The 15,223-nt window shown below is 45.0% G+C and overlaps 1 long non-coding RNA gene across 1 annotated transcript in view; it reads left to right on the top strand.

Annotated features, from left to right (window-relative positions):
• The first annotated feature begins 279 nt into the window (after positions 1-279).
• The window catches only part of LOC117186768, a 41,704-nt gene continuing 26,760 nt past the window's right edge, over positions 280-15,223 (top strand). The window contains exon 1 of the long non-coding RNA XR_004471678.1: positions 280-349. This is a non-coding gene — a long non-coding RNA (uncharacterized LOC117186768). The remainder of the gene's footprint in view (positions 350-15,223) is intronic.

The raw sequence follows: 15,223 nt of genomic DNA, 5'->3' as shown, positions 1-15,223 counted from the left end.
GAGCGGGAGGAGAAGGCCAGCCCCCGAGTGAAGAAAGCGGCTCATTACAGGTTGCTGCCGCTGTTGCATTATAGGGTTATACTCTAAGCTTTTCAGCGGGGTAAATCTGGTGGCAAATCGAGTTGGTTGATGGCTGGACTTGGGGATCGGTCTTGGCGGGAAAACGGAAAACCAAGAGCCTGGTAAAGTCACTAAGACTGCCACTTTTCTTGAAGATATCTGTCTTCCATTTGATATTCAATTTCTTAAGTTTTTATTGCATTTTTTTCAGTATTTATGATGACGCATAGATCTCTCTTAAGATCTCCCAAATACCAGCTTGGTTTTATTCAAAGAAGTTTCCAAAAAGGTAAGTCATTCTCTGGATTCCCTTAGAAGTATTCGAAATCTTCAAGCCACCTTCACAGTTTTTTCACCATATATCTGTTAGGGTATGCAATATTCGTTGGAAGTGACTTGTAAAGGTTAATTCTTGCGGTAGTTTTGCTGTTGTTTTGGTTACATGCCACATGGCAATGGCAATTTATACCCCATATATGTCTCTGCCTCTGTCCGGCCCCTTGGCCCTTCTCGTACCTTCAATATCTCTCCATTCAGCATTCGGCAGCCCCTGCCCCTAATAAAAGTCACTTGATTGGAACTGCAAGTGGCTGCAACGCGACAACAAGCAACGGCAAGGGGCAACGGCAAGGGGCAACAGCAAGGGGCAACAGCGAAGGGGCAACGGCGACGGGGCAAGGTTTTTATTGGTTTATTATGGCGACGCTTTGCCTTCGGAGAACTCTGGGAGGTCAAGAGTCGTGGTGTGGGGGCACATTACAGGAGTTGAAACCCAAAAAAAAAGAGCACAAATCGCGCGGTGCATGCACCTGTCGTTGGGAGACCCTGCAGCAAAAAGGAGGCCTCCTTCTCCTGCTTCTGCCTCCTCCTTCTCCTTTTCCCTCGCTTATATTTTCTTTTTTTTTGGCCAGCAAAGCAATCAAATTTTATGGCCTTGTTGGCCTGGCCAAAACATAATAGAGAGATCACACAGCGCAGAGCAGCGCAGGGGCGCCGTCGCCATCGCCGCATCCTCTCGTCCTCTCGCTCTCTCGTCCTCGCTCAACACTCAATCAATGCAATGCAGCAAAAGGCACAGGATCCAGAGATGACAGCGTGAGCGACAGGCAGCGCCGCGATGGCCTCAAGGATACCCGTTTGGCCAAAGACACGGCCTTTGCAGTGGATTCACGCTGCCATCTCCAGGGGGCGACCTCATAAGTCAAACGAATGCCACAGCCCATCGTTAGCCTGCAATTGGCGGCGGACTGCAGTCAGTCGCTTGGCTTAAGTGCCACACAGCAGCAGCGGCGGCGGCGGCAGAGGAGGCATGCCACACAGCAGCCTCGTTTCGGATATCTGAGTGCTTGCATCTAACTGTCGCATGAATTATGGCTCAAAACTCATACTCAAACTCAATTTTTACGAGTATATTCATTCTCATGCGAGTACTCCCGCCCGGCCTCTGGTTTTGTGTCCATTCTGGTTTTGGCCTCATGCCGCCGCCTGATGCTGCCGCCGATTCCCTGATTCTGCTGCTAATTTTATGGCCTCGTAAAAGCATTAAAAATTACGAAAATAAAACGAATTTCGCGGCAAGATGCAGATACTATCCAACGAATGTCCATTTCTCTCTCACTCTCTCTCTGTGCAGCATTTTGTGGCAATTTAGCAAATGTCTCTCTCTCTCTCTCTCCGACAGCGGCAGGTGGCAGATCGGTCGAAAGATATAGCCTCGGTTTCGAGTGGGATTCCCCGCCGTTTTATGGCCCTGGAATTGAGTTGAGGAAATGCTTGATAATTGACTTGTTCTAAGGAAATTAATAACGACAGGTGGAAGACCTGAAGGAAATTCATAAGGGAAATGTAAGAAAATTAAGGAAACAGCAGAACATTTTGGAAAATGCCATACATAAAACTTCCCCTTTTCTTTGTTTTCTTTTTGTAGAAGAATTTTGAGTAAAAATCATGCCCCATCTTCAGCAATAGTTGCCGATACATTTCCCCCTTATAAATTCAACGATTTTTCCGACACTTTTCCGTAGAGATACATACGACCATCCTTGGGCCCCAGAAATATCCCACATTTTGCACATTTCCATCACATTTTCCACTTCATTTGCGGATGGGAATAAAAAACAAATGATGCAGAGATGCAATAAATATACAAAAATTTATTACAAATAAAACAACAATATTTGGAAAAACACTCAACCCTCGAGGGGTGGGGAGGGGGTGTCGAAAGGCAAACTTTCACTGTTAATTTTCTTCGTGGGGAGGGGGTAGCAAATATTCATTCAATTTGCGTTTTCTTTTTCGACTGGCGGTGGGGGGAGGCTTTTCTTCTTTTACGATTACATGGGGCACAGTTTTCCCTCCCTCCCTCTCTCTCTCTTCTCTTTCTCTGTGTGGAAAACAATGGAAGTTTGAGGCACACCACACCACATTCGAGGGGCACACGCAATTGACTATCAAAAATATTTCGTATTTTTTATGGTTTTCCCTCGGTTTTCCGGGTTTTTTTTTTTGGAAAGGCTAATGGCAACTTCTGGAGTGACATAAAATCCCATTTTATAATGCATATAAAGTTTTAATACACCCAAAATACCACCCGTCCATCGGCTCTCGCTGGAGTGGGGCGGGGGGTGGGGTGTGGGGAAATGTCAAACGAAAGCGGGTCGACGGAGGGGGAGGGTACAATTTTATGCATACACTTTGATAGAAATTTTAGTAGAACATCAAATTTTATGCGCCACCAAAACAAAAAAAAACAGAAAAACAAAAACAACAAGAAGTTGTGCATAAAATTGTACTTCCTTCCTGACTGGCAGCCTGTCGCACCCCAGGAGGAGGGGAGGAGGAGGCGGCCGAGGAGGGGGGCGGCGTGGAACCACTTCCTGTCGAAGGAGTAAGTGTTCTTCCTCCTGCCTTTCTTTTGCCAAAGGAGGTCTGTCCTTCCTATCGCCCATGGGAGAGTCCTTCTTCCTATCGCTTATGGGGGAGTCCGCCTTCCTTCCGTTCTGGAAGAGTGGAGAGAGAGAGAGAGAGAGAGAGGGAGGGAGGGGGAGTAAAGTTTTCCCTTCTTTAGAGAAAAATCTGCTTGAAAAGGAGTTGGTTTTGATGGCAATTAAAATTAAGGTTGAATTTTTGTAACCCCTTGAGAACCGGAAATTAGTAACGAGTCGGACTCACTCGCTCTCTCCCTTACTCTCTCTGTGTGGGGAAAAAGAAGTCTGCCATCTGGAAACAAGATATCTACACTTTCGACTTGGAATTTCCAACACACAGATGGTGGATCCTTTACCTTCGAGCCCGCCCCCCCTCCCAGGAAACATTTCCCAATAACAACAAAGGCACTCTTTGGAGGGGTATGGGTATGGTGATTGGGATGCTCCGGAGGGCCATAATATTTGTGGAAGTCTATTTGCAAAAACGAAAGTCAAACAAACTTCGCATCTAATCACATGGACAAGAGGACACATGGAAGACAGGACACAGGACACAGGACACTAGGCATACGAAAGTGAGACAAGACAGTGAAACAATGACTGAAGGAAATGGGAAAACAAAAGGAAAATTAAATGAAGAAAATTCGAAATTGGTAATGAAATGAAACTGAAAATTTTGGGTAGAGAAAATCACTAAAAAAGCTTTTCCTGTGTGAAAAAAAAGACAACGTCATGGGGATTTTATATGCCAAATTTTTGGGAACACTAAAATTATTTAAGCTATATTATAAACTATAAATAAATTATATCCAATGATTTCCTTACAATCCAAAGGGGGGTGGGAGAAGATACGTATCCCTAATTTTTCATTTCGCCACAAGAAAACCCCTTGAAAATCCACAATCCAAAGAACCATTGGACCATCTGGCCGCTCCACTTCCGTTCGTTTCTTGCCCCACTGTAGCACAAAGAGAACTTCTGCGCCCCATTGAAATGGAGGAAATGAAGGAAAATGCTTGGACGACAGGATATGTGCGTTGGCATTAGCATTGACACTAATATACATGGGGGGGGGGGGGGGGGGGGGGGGGGGGGGGGTGTGCCACATGCCACAGGCTACAGGCGTCTTTAATGACGCGTCAGCACACAGGACATACGCCCCCCCACTCCTGCCAAACAGAAGGGTTATTAATAAATTAATTTTTATGGCTCTTTAGAGGGAGTAAAAGGGGGGTTGGGGGTTGAGGGGTTCGGGGGATTGTGCTGTCAAAAATAGAAGCAAATTGCCATGAAATTCAATATATTTCAAATTGCCAGAGCACTCCCCAGCAAAAGGGACATCCTCTTGGATTTACTTAACGATTTTCCTAGAAGAAAACCCAGAGCCTTTCCCCACTTTTCCGTTGGCGCTTAGATTGTATTTTGAAATTTTAATAAACATTTACTGCCTTTTTGGCTAATTTTGTGGCTGTCCCCCACGAGCTTTTGGCCTATTTATGGAATGAATGTTGCAAACTGGAGGGAAAGGATTATTTTTAAGCAGAGTCATCAGAATTTTGAGGAGTTTCTGGCCAGGGATGAGGGTGAGAGACAACAAGGAAGTGGCTTTTGGGAGGGAAGGAGTTTTACTTGAGAGACTCTTGAGAAGTATAGATCAAGGTATTGACCCAATAACCAGAGTAAAAGTGTAACCCAAAGAATCTTCCATGTCCTGAAGCACCTTTGAAGCCCTGAAAATGGTTTAGGCTTGATTGAAATGGGTAATAGAAATGACAGTAACAGCTTCAGAAAAGCGTCTCCCATCTGAGTGTCCGGCTGTGAGTTTCCCTTTGAATAGCCATGATTTCCCTCAACCCAAAAATTCTCCTTGTCCCCTTGTTTCCTTCATATTCTAATTACTGCAAAAACGATGGCCAATTACTGACAGTAGACCCAAAAGAGGAGCCTAGGCGGTGGCCAGAAGGCATTGAACCTGCGAGGGGATGGACAATAAACGCATTAAACGTACACGTGTACGGAGTCGCGAGGTTTAATTAAAATTCGACAATGATAAATACAGAAGATACATTAATATGGCAACAGGCAGGCGATAAAATGTGATAGTGGAGAGACAATACAGAAAACAAAACAACGAAAAAGTAGACCCCGTGAGCAGCTCTCAAAGGGTTGTACCCTGGAATTTGTGTGTGGGAGCTTTGCGGGTATGATGTCTCTGGGAGGGGATTCCTAAAGAAAGCCTTGTTGGCCATAGAGCTCTACAAGTCTCCAGTCTTCATTCTCTCATCACAGGGTATATTTTAGCCCTCATTTGGACTCCCCTGCTGTTCTTAGCGTGCGTTCTTTTTGTTCTATGTATTTCTCTGTTGATTTTTTAAGTGTTTGGCTTCAACACTTGACTTGTCTTTTGGCTCCACTTTAATGCCCCTCGCAGAAGAGGCTACGGCTACGGCTACGGCTTCGGCTCCATTCAGTTTCGGCCATTTGAAGTTTATTACCCGCGCACGTGTGAACCAAAAATACCGAAACGTACGGCCAGCAAATGTTTTCGGTGTGTTTCTTTAGCGTTTACAATGAAACCAGAAACCGGAAATTTGCCCATGGATTATACATAGATACTGCATAGAGCAGGGGTGGCGAAGGGGGGCGAAGGGGTTTCACTGTAGTTGTAAGTGGAGTAGCCGGGGAGGGGCAGCCCAAAAGATGTCTGTCTGTCGGTCTGTCTGTCTCAAATGGTGGGCTATGAAGACGTCTAAATGTGAAATTAAATATGCCACTTTGAATGAAATTAGACGACGAGATAAAGCGTGTGACATGGTTCCCATTTTTAGTTTGATTTTGATGGCGTTTAAGGGTTAAGGGGAAGTCAGGGGAAGGTTGAGAGGGATGTAGGAGACGGTACTCCCCCTTGACCTTCCACACGTCCAGTGTCCAAATAATATCCCAAAAATTTTATAGAAATTCCCTGTCCATTCCCGAAACTTTCTTTCAGTTGAAAACAATTTTCTCACAACAATTATCTTCGAATAACAAATCACAAATCGAATTTCATTGAAATGGTAACAACTTTCTCGAACCCCCACTCGTGATGGAAACTTTTTCGAGTTATTGACAATTTCTTGCCCTCCTATGTGTGGCTCTCATTCATGAAATCTCTGCTTTTTTTTTTTTGTTTGTTTTTTCTGTGTAGATCTCAAGTCGCAGATAATTTGGCGGACAAAAGTCAGAAAGAGCGAGAGAGAGGGAGCTTTTCTTTTCATTCAAGGCACGTACTCGAGAGAGAGTGAGAGAGAGAGGTAGACCCACACGCACAGAAAGACAGATAGCGCATCGATCTTTCGAGGGGGCGGGGTTGGCGTTCCATTTTATCGAGTGTTACCTGTGGCTCCCCGCGGGGGTCTTTGCAGTCGTATCGAAACGAAATTCAATCGAATCGCATTCTCATTCGCAATTCGAACAACAAACAAAAACAAAAATCTCGGCGGTTCATTCATGAAAAAAAAGAAAAATACTTTTGGCAAACAAAAACAACTTACGGATCGATCGGAGGTACTTGAAAACAAGAGTCGAGTCATTCACGGGTATTTCGTAAGGAAAGGAAGGTTCTCCAGCGATGATCGAAGCTGGGGATTCCCTATAAAATACATGGATGGAAGGGGGAGATGAATCCGGCAGAACGGGGCAATCGAGAGCAAGGAAAAGCTTTACCTAAAGAATGTGAAAGAAAGAGGCGGCAAAAACAGAGGGAAAGAAAGCACACCAATGGCAGAAAGATCTATCATAAAAATACTGCGTGAAAAACCCCTAAAAAATACACTAAAATACCGAATACTAACAACAATTCTGAATAATGGAAATTAGAAAAAAAACACATACCAAAAGTTAGTTCACAAAAATTGCTTAAGGTAACACTTAATACCAAAACAGTGCCATAAGTTTGCATTTAATACCAGCAAAAACTACCACAGACAAATATTTAATACCAAAAAAAATACCAAAACACTAAATAATTGTAGAATAATCATAGTTTCGCTAGCAGATATTTTTTTTTTTTTATTTTATAAAATTTTGGCTATATGGCTATGAGAAAAACTGAGAGAAAGAGAGTCTGTAAAAGAGAGCGAGGGAGTGGGAGTGCCACAGAGAGTCGGAGTATGCTTCTATCAGTATCCTCTATGGACTCCTCTCTTTTGTAGCCACTCTCCTCTATTTTCATCTAAATCTCTTTCCCATAATCCAATCCGATGTTGGAATACCCCCTCCAAAGGGCATTCATGGGGCATTTTTTTCAAGCGCAGGCGCAGCACCCTCCTCTCTCTGTCTCCCTCTGATTCATTCCAAATCATATTGGGGATATTCATATTCGTATTGCTGATTTCTGATTAGTCATCCGGTGTGTCCTCCAGCTCTTCGACTCGATTCGACTCTTGACTCGGATTTGCGCGTAGCCAAAAGATATGTACATATATTTTTATGTATTTATCTCACGCTTATTTTTATGATTCGCACTCGCTTATCTTTGGCTTGTTGTCTTCGGTCTTCAGTCTTCAGTCTCCCCTCTCTCTCTCTCTCCATCACGAATTTCGTGGCGCATACAAAACGGAGAAAATTTCATCAACAAAAACAGACAACAAAAAAAAAAAAAAACAACGGCAACTGGTTTGCCTGATTAAAAGGTGAATGAATTCGCGAAACGCATTCAAAACATGAAAAAAGATATACGAAATAAAAAAAAGAAAAGCAAAAGCACTTTAGACCCTCAGTCATTGTGGATTTTGGCCATACACTTCTTCCACTCAGAGTTTTTGGGGGTATCTGGAGATGGGAGGATCAGCGATCAGTATCGGTTTAGATATCTTTTTCCTTTGATCCATGAGAGCGTTAAGCGCCCTTGATTGAAATGAATCCAATAGATAATTACGGGAAGATTGAAGGATTCTCTAGGGTACATATTCCATGATTCCAAAAGAGAACACACTGATCGACTAGAAGCTCTCGATGCACTCGAAATACTCGAACCCTTCCTCTTCCCGGGTCTTGCCGGATCCTGTTTTGGATCATTCCGATTATGATTTGTGGCCCGTTTGCTGCGGCTGTCTCCCTGGAGCTGCTGGAGCTAAATGTCAATGGATGCATCCATCAGGTACAATAGCCAGACAGACGTCTCTGACGTCAATGCGGGGCTATTGTTTCGATTTGTTTTTTTTTTGCTGGTTTTTTTTTGCAAATATACATTTCAATTTGTTAAAATAACCATAAAAATGCCTAAAACGAATGAATATACAAAATATACAGTATTATACAGACGGGGGGACGGCGCTTACTAATGAACGGAGCAAATAATCCACAAAAATCCACTAAAATCCACGACTGTATCTCTGTATCTCTAATGGAAATTTACCCACTTGGCACTTGGACTTTCGGCTGCCCTCTCTCTCGCTCTCTCTCCCTCTCTGAAAGGCTTTGTTGTGCCACAATTGTTGCTTCTCTCTAAACAGTTTGATGTGCAATCTATGCGGCTTAAATGTCACTCTTCTTTTTTTTTTGTACCCCCAACCCCAATTTTTGGTAGTAGTTTTTCCTACGATTGGGGGTTTTCCATTCCAAAAAATTTCCATTACAACGTATGTTGTAAACAAACAGCAGTCGGTCGAGTCTTTCCCTTGGAGTTCTTTAAGGGGTCAATGTGAGAGAGATACGACAACAACGCCAATGACGACGACGACGGCGATGAGTGTGGGAGAAGCACGAGACTGTCAAGTGCGTGATAATCGCTCGAAATGGGGGTGGAGGAGGGGGAGGAGCAGCACTGATTATCGACTTCATTGTGGAGGCATTGCATTGCATAAAAATCAGTGGAAAGATTGGGAGCCCCCGCCCCCCCGTCCGGCCAATGGAAGACCCCCACTCTGGTGGATGGGGGAGGGTGGAAGTGTTGTTATTGCAAAATGCGATCAATGTGCAATCTGTATGAGAACATTATGATATCCTAAGGTCAAAGATCAACAGAAATCAGCGGTCATTCATGATGTCAGCATTCATATTTATGTGGCAAATGATTCATGAATGAACCGATCCCATGGACGGTTGCTGAATGCGTGTGTGTGTGTAATCTAGATGAATGCTGAAAAGGTTGCATGATCAACGATCGCACAAAGATCACTTAAGGCTTATGATTGCATGATCAATGATCGCTTAGACCGGCTTATGATGTCAGCAATTGTGGGGGCACATAGATATGTTGTAGAACTTTATTTGAGATACAAAATGTATCACTGATCAACTGAAATTATCTATAATCTAATCTTAAAGCCAAGCCACAATCGAACTGGCATCAATGATCGTTCCAGACATTTGAACCAAAAATATCTCTAAATATCAGTCGCCAGACAGTCCATATTGGGTATGGCGATTCCTGGCGATCCTCCGAAGACCACACTCCGAGATGATGCCATCTATTCCCACGTTGCCTGCCCCATAGCTGTATAGCCTCGATATGTCCACAATTGGGCGTCACTCCCCATGACAGGGCCCCAATCTAGCCCCTCCGCCCACTCCCTTTGCAGAACCATTCCAATGTCACGTTGCACGTTTGCAAAGTTTACGCACGCGCAAATGCAATGCCGCACAACCCAAATACCAGAGGAGGTAATTTCCTCTCCACCCCCCCTTCTCCATGGATTTCCAGGAAAGAATCATAGCCCCCCACCCCCCCCACGTCTCTCTCTCTCGCTGTGGGGCAAGTCTGTGTGATGTGATAATTCATGGAATTCTTTGGCATTGCGAAATATGAAGGAATGCAGTCGTCGTCGTCGTCTGGAGACCGATCCCAAGTCCAAGTCTGATTTTGTGTCTGAAGAATGCGTTGCACTGTAATCGAACTGTTGTGGCAAGACTGGGGCGTCGCTGCCTGCCTCTGTTGTTGCACTGATCTTTGGAGAGAAAAAAGAGAGGAGAGTTTTTGTGCTGTTTTTCTGTTTTGCTGGGGATTTTCATTTATTTTGTTTTTCTTTGTTTCTCTCTCTCTCTTTCTATCTCCTTCTCCCCCCTTCTGGTACTCTCTTCGTTTTGTGCTGTTTTTTTCTGTGCCAAATTCTTGTCATTCTGCAGCTCCTCGGCTGCTTCTGCTGCATTTTGCTGTTGCAACAACATCAGCTCCTGCCTCTTCTGGTTTATGGCGCTGCCTCGCAGTCAAAGAGAGAGACACAGATATATAGGGAGAGATATAGGAAGAGAGAAAGATATATGGCAGAGAGGGAGACAGAGCAGGGGCTGGCTGGCTGTGTGTGTGTGTGTGTGTGTGTGTGTGTGGTGGTGCCTCGGTTTTTACGAGTGTTGCGTTTTTAGTGCTTTTTAATGACTTCTTGCGTGCCACATGCACATGCCCCCAGAATCGAGAATGAAGCCAAATGCCATGCCGCCATAGGAGTCACCGGCAAATGCAAAGTGGAACATGGAATGGTTGTTGTTTTTTTTTGTTGGGGGGCACACACACACACACAGCCCCTCTTTGCCCCGCGCTGTTGCATGGTCCCGCATTTCGCTGGAATTCTCGAGGTGTCGTGGACATTTTTTGTTTTTTCGGTTGAAATTAAATAATAAAAAAGAATGCAATCAAAAGTAAAAGAGGGATGCCACCAAATGTGGCAACGGGGCGGTTGGTCGAAAAATTAAAACATGAAAATAAATTAACAGAAAACCAAAAAACCAACCCGCCAAAGGAAAACGGTTTGTTGTGCGACCCCTTAATGATGTTGTTCTACAAATTTCTTAATTTTTGTGGGTTGTGTGTTTTTTTTGGGGGGGAAATGGCGTGACTATAAAGGAAAATGCATTTATTTTCCCACTATCGGAACGGCAGAAATGAACAGCCAGAAATGGGGGAATATTTTAACTTATTTTTAAAGAGTTTTAAGGCAAGAGAAAAACTGTTTCTGAAGGAAAATTGTATACAAAAAGCTTCCCAAACGACGAGGATATATCCTGAAACTATCCTTTAAAGAACTATCTAATTCTTGACTATCTATTCGAAGCATTCTATCCATCATATCCCATATCTAGCCATCTCCTACGATACCTTTTGGAACCCCCTACCCCTACCAGCTCTCCTTCCACTTGTCACCGCAAGGGAAAATCGTTTTCTGAAGGGAAATGTCCCACAAAGAAGCTTCCCAAACGATGAGGATACATCCCGAAACTATCCCTTAACCAACTATCTAATCCCTGACTGTCTTTTTGAGCCATTCTATCCATCATAGTCCATATGTAGCCATCTCCTACGATACCTCCCCTGCCAGCTCTCCTTTCACTTGTCACCGCAAATGTTGCAACAGTTTTTACTGTTTTGCTGCTGTTGGGGCAACTGCTGCAACTTTTGCTGCTGCTGTTTTGCATTCGAATGAGTGGGGATGCAGATGTGTGTGTGGGTGCCTCATCAACAACCAATGTGCAACAAAAACCAGGGAGACAACAACCAGCAACAGGAGCAGGAGCAGAATCGGGAGCGGGAGCATCATCATTCCATATCCACATCCACATCCACATCCATGTCCGCATCCATGTCCATGTCCATCCGATGCTCTTTGCCGCACGGATTCATGGCTGTGGCATGGGGACGGATTTCCTCTGGGAGTTTGAGTTTCGGTGCGGCCGGGAGGGGAGTGGGTGTTCGTGCAACATTCCTGTATTCTCGCATTTATTGTTTTTGTGTGCTGTGTAGTGCATGCTGCATGTGGCAGAGAGGCCGGGGCAGGATGGATGGGGTGGCAAGCGTAAAAGCCGCAGCCAAACAAACACATTTCAATCAAAAAGCCCGACAGGGAACACGTGGGTGGCCTCCACAAGGGACACAGGAGTGGAGACGCCTCTGTTTGCCATGTGGCAAAGGGGGGAGGCCACGAGCACGTTGCACGGGGCACGGGCACGGGCAGGGGCAGTGGGGGAGGGGGGCGTGCCACCGCCAGCATAACTGTTGCGTTTGCTGGACCTCGAGGGGGACCGACCATGGAGCCATTGCCACACAACTGCCACAAAGTGGCACTTGCCAGGTTTTTGACACAAGTTGACGCAGCTGCAAGGATGGCTGCTGGCTTGCCGCATGCCAACGCAGGTTTCCACTTGCCAATGCAGCAGCAAAAGCAACAGCAACAGCAGCTGCCACGCGGATACCACGGATAAGTGTTGCAGCAGCAGCAGCAGCGGCAGCAACGTTGTGGCATGCCCAACTGATTTTGGCCAACAAACAAAATGAATGAAGATATTCGAAATGTGCAACATCGCCCGTGCCCCACGCTTACAAACGGCTTCATGTGTGTGCAACTTTGTCCTTGCGGCAGCTGTTGTGTCTGCCACGCCTCTGCCCCAAGGGCAACACTGCAGCAATACTACGCCGCCCTGCCAGTTGCCACTTGCCACTTGCCACATGACAGTTTGAAGTTTGACAGGGCGGAAAACATTGCAACAACTATTTGCAACAATGCAAAAATATTTCATTGAGAGCGAAATTTGAATAGAAAGACGAGAGGTGGCGGAAATGCAGCGACCATTGATACAGGACAATAATTCTATGTGTGTGTGTGTGTTTATAGGATTTGTGGATTTAATGCCGTCTATCGACTACAGCCATACAACATTTATCGATTAATTTTAGTTTAAAATCTTAACTTTTGCCTACAGGCAAAATTTGTGGAAAATTGAAATACTTTTCAAACATTTCCGCTCATTGAAATGAAATTTTACATTTATCGATAATAAATCGATGACTGACTGCAATTTGTAACGATAAGTCATCGAAATAAATATATTGTGCGGAAAAAGGCACATTTACCGATCATAAATAGGTCGCGATTACAATCGAAATCGATGACGATTTTCCTATTTGACATTTATCGATAAATTGATTAGAATATGCAAATTATTTATCGACAAGCTGTCGTTCTACCTTCATTTAAACATCTTTCGACTTGAAATCGATTGCTCCTCATCATCCATATCGATAACTTATCGTTAATTATGCCCTTGTGTATCCGTGATACCTTGGCTCGAGGCTTCAAGCACAGCGACAGCATTTCACTGTGGTCTTTGGGTTGGGTTTTTGGGGTAATGCCCAGGCCCATTTGTAATCCTCACTCCTCAGTGTCCACCTCCCAAGCAAAAACCAGCTCCTCCTTGACACAGGCGAGCCCTTCCATTGGAACGGGGGAAGGGGATGGTAGGGGAGGGGCAAAACATTTAGTTTCGGGGCAAGTTGTGGAGTATATGGTGTACAATTTGCTTTGCTTTCGTTTTAATTTATTTTATTGCAAAATGCATTTCTTTGCCTTCGGTTGTGGCCCTTTTTTGGGGTACTTTCTTTTGGCCTCAAAGACAGACGACAGACCCCAGCCCCCAGACCCCCAGCCCCCCAGACCCCCAGACCCGACCCGAGCTGCAAAACTGGAACCGAGGCGAACCGAAAGTGTCGCCCGCCGCTGACTTTTGCCAGCGAGACAGAAACAGCAACAGAAATGAAAACAAATTTAATTTAAGTGTCAGTGACGCTTTTCATGAGGTTCCACCGAGAGAGAGGAGAGGGGTTGGGGTAACCGCAGAGAACTTGCCCCCGGAAGAAGTTTATTTTCTTGCTGCTTGCTGCAGTGTTTTCTTTTCTTCTTTTTTTTTGGCTGTCACAAAAGTCAGCTGTCGCCTGCTGCAAGTCGAGGAGGGGTCAGGTCGGGTCGGGTCGGGTCGGGTGGAGGGAGGGAGGGAGGGTTATCATCATCGTTTTGTGTGGCAAAAACGACACGCAACACCATTATTTGCCACACACTGACAGGCCACGCTTCCTGCGGGTGTTGCATGATCTCACCTCCTGCCTCCCGCCTCTCTCTCTATCCCTTTATCCTTTTTTTTTATCAAGGACCTACGATTGTTTCCCCCAGTCCATATGGTCGTCCAATGGTCGTCGTGGTCGTCGTGGTCGTTGTCGTCGTTATTTGTCCGCCCCGTTGTGTCCTTCAAGTGTTACTTGAAAACAACTTGAACTAAACTGCTGAAAACCATGCACTTGCACTCCATTCAGTCCAGTGCTGCCTTGCAACTTCCACTTGCACCTCTACCTCCAGCTCCACCACTATCTCCATCTCCATCTCCATTGGTGCAACCGCCACGAGCAACCGAACCCTTGGCACTTTTCATTTTTAACCAGGTTTGGCTGCCTGACAAAACTTTTCGCCATTGGGGATACGTGTGTGCACCCAAGACTTTACTTTTGCTGTTGCTGGAAGCGCACAAGGACACTTGACAACGGCAGCAGCAGCAGCAGCGGCAGGACTCTGAACTGGGCCCTGGCCCCCTAGTCCTAGCCCTAGCCCTCGGCACTGTCCCTGACATTAAAGCCGCATTACGTGTCCTCGATGGCAACTTTAATTACAGCCCAAAACAAGGTTTAAAATTGTTACCAAAATATCAAGCGAGGGATAACAAGAAGATAACCGATATGAAACACGCATGTGGCATGTGGGGCAGGCTGAAAATTATGATTCCTCACAAACACAAAAAAAACAGGGGTTTCAGGTCTTAAGGGGAAGGAGTTCTCCTTGTTGGAAAACGTTTCTCAAAGGGGTTAGGGAGAGCGGCTTTGGAGATCGTTGTAGGAGCTTCCAAGGAGCTTCCATCTTCTCCTCTAGATTTCAAGATTTTCTCTAGATTTCCCATCATAGTGGGAACTTTTCTAAAAATAGTTCCAGATCAACACGTTTCATAGATGTTCCAGTCGAAAACTTCAAATCCGACCGAGTTGTACTGCTGCAAGACGCGCAACAAGTGGATTGTGATGAAAGAATGTGCCTGAAGGATCGATCGACTGCTTATTGATGGCTGAAAAGAGTTGTAGATTGGCTTAAACTGCTCCTAAATTAGTTCCTGGTTCTTTCACCCACTGATTGATTTATTTGACATTAAAAGTTTCTCTCTCTCTCTCTCTCTCTCTCTCTCGCTGTAGTTCTCTCAAACGTCAGCGCTTAATGACCTGCTAAGTGAACGAGTAAAACATTTCCTGGATTGTTGATTGTTCAGATTGTTGGAGGTGCTTAAAGATCAGCGCGTGAAACCCAAATATGATTTAGCAATTAGCGGCAGAGGCGAAGGCGAAGGCAGAGGCAGTAAACATCGCACTAATGATCGCAGAAAACCCCACTCAAACGATGATATCATAGCCACAGCCACAGCCACAGCTGTGATCCACTGATCTCATTTGGTAT

The sequence above is a fragment of the Drosophila miranda genome, chromosome XR (genome assembly GCF_003369915.1).
Source record: "Drosophila miranda strain MSH22 chromosome XR, D.miranda_PacBio2.1, whole genome shotgun sequence".
In the NCBI taxonomy this organism is placed as follows: Eukaryota; Metazoa; Arthropoda; class Insecta; order Diptera; family Drosophilidae; genus Drosophila; species Drosophila miranda.
This window is presented reverse-complemented; position numbering and strand designations above follow the sequence as displayed.